Source organism: Perognathus longimembris, chromosome 6 (assembly GCF_023159225.1).
Source record: "Perognathus longimembris pacificus isolate PPM17 chromosome 6, ASM2315922v1, whole genome shotgun sequence".
In the NCBI taxonomy this organism is placed as follows: Eukaryota; Metazoa; Chordata; class Mammalia; order Rodentia; family Heteromyidae; genus Perognathus; species Perognathus longimembris.
This window is the reverse complement of record NC_063166.1, coordinates 45,973,047-45,975,066: the sequence shown is the minus strand read 5'-3', so window position 1 is coordinate 45,975,066 and position 2,020 is coordinate 45,973,047.

The following is a 2,020-nucleotide window of genomic DNA, read 5'->3' as shown; positions in this document are numbered from 1 at the left end:
TTTTTAAATCAAGTTTACTATTATCTGTTCCTAGTTCTTTTGTGTTTCTCTTGACATCTAATGTAAATATGAGTGATTTATGATTAAACAGATCATACTCTATCATTAAAAAAATCCCATCCTATCTCTGTTTTTTCATTCTGTTTAAAAATACAACACTTTCTAATCCTAATCATTTCAGTGTGAATATTGATGTATCTATTATTGTTGCTGCAGTGTTTGCAATGGTGGAAATAAAGAATCCCTAGGTGGAAATCAGTGCATAATGGGATAAAGAAATTGTGTTATATATACTGATTCTTTGCATTTTGTATTAATAGCAATTCTTTTAAACTACCATCTATGACAGGCTTATAAATGAAGTTTTTCTACCCTAATGTCTCCTATTTCTGACAATGGTATTTCCTTTATTTTGAGTACTAGTTACTCCTTGGTGTAAATAAATAAATGTTAACTGAATTAATCTATAAATAATTTATAAATTAATCACTTACAGAGTAACCTGGAAAATTATCAATAACATTAAAAATCAAGGTTTTGATTTTTGATCCACTTGTTTGGTCTGCACGGTTTGGTAAGTTAGAGAGTACCATATCAGTTATAGTTTATCTTTTTATTTTAGTTAACTTTGTTAAATTTACAGATGTGATTTTTATAATTTTTTTCATTCTATCATTAATTTCAATACAAGTATAGTATAAGAGTAATAGAGAACATTTTGGGGTATAGCTAAATTGTTATCATTAAATTATGAGTCATATTTTAAGATATGACCTTGTAAGGGCATCTCATTGTCATTGCATATCTGGTCTTTCCAATTTAAATAAACCAGTTTACTTGGATGTAGTGAAATATCCTACTTTATGTGTCTCCAAAAGTTAGCAGCGTCATATATTTTTAGCCCCTGAAATTTCAGCAATGGTTCTTAAGTAAAGTTTCTGAGAATGCTCTTCTAAAACAAATAGAATGGGTATAACTATGTAAACTTATGTTCCTTTGTTTTATTTCTTTTCTCTGGCTTGAAATATAAATTTGATGGCTGGAACTGCATCTAACATCTGTGATGAAGAAAATAAAAGCCAGCATGTCCCTTTCATTCTGAAAAGCACTTAAATCATAGAGTCATAACTTCCATTATTCCATATTCTTATTCGAAGAAAAACAAGCGGATGTTATATTAAGTTGTTGCCTTTGAGTATGTGCATGTACTCATGTGTACGTGTGTGTGTGTGTGTGTGTGTGTGTGTGATAAAGAAAGAGAGGTTTTGTAAAGTGAAGGGGAGAGAGCCTTTTACAGGCAGCTACAAGTATGTCCCTGACTAATATAACTTATTTAATGCAATAATATATGATTTTTAAGAAATCTAATGATAGAATTATATCCCCTTTGTACAACTAAATAATAATAATAGTAATAATATCTGGTAAGCATTTACTTTTGCTATAATTACAGTGGCAAATGTGTAATAAGATATGGCTAAAACCCTGAGTAACATTTATTTTTGTGTTTTCATCTTTTTTAAAACTTAAAACTGTTCATGCAATGATGGTTGAATGCTAAATTAAGGGATTGTTCTGGAAAATAGGTGAATATTTTTGCTCATACTTATGGTTTTCAGGCTTTGATCTATCTGCTCTATTTGTTTGTTGCATGCAGTGTGAATGACCTTTAAAGTTGGGAGTGTTTATGTGAAGAGCAGGCTAGGGAGTTCTACAAAGATTAGATCTGAAAGTCATTCCCTACTCCACTGTGCCTCAGTGTCACAATAGCACTGAGAGAAAGGGTGAAGGATGCACTGTGCTCCTGAGTCCCTGGTTTGTCTTGGCACTAGTTCATAGAAGTTGTTCCACTCATTCTCCAAAGGTCTGGTCTGTAACTAGTTTGTTACTTTTCCCTGTGTTGATTAAACCAACCAGAAATGACTAAATCTGTGGCTCTGACAGGTGAAAAACATTATTAAAGAAAAAGTTCCAGTATGTATTATTTTATTTGGCCATTACTGACGTGTCACTTCTACAA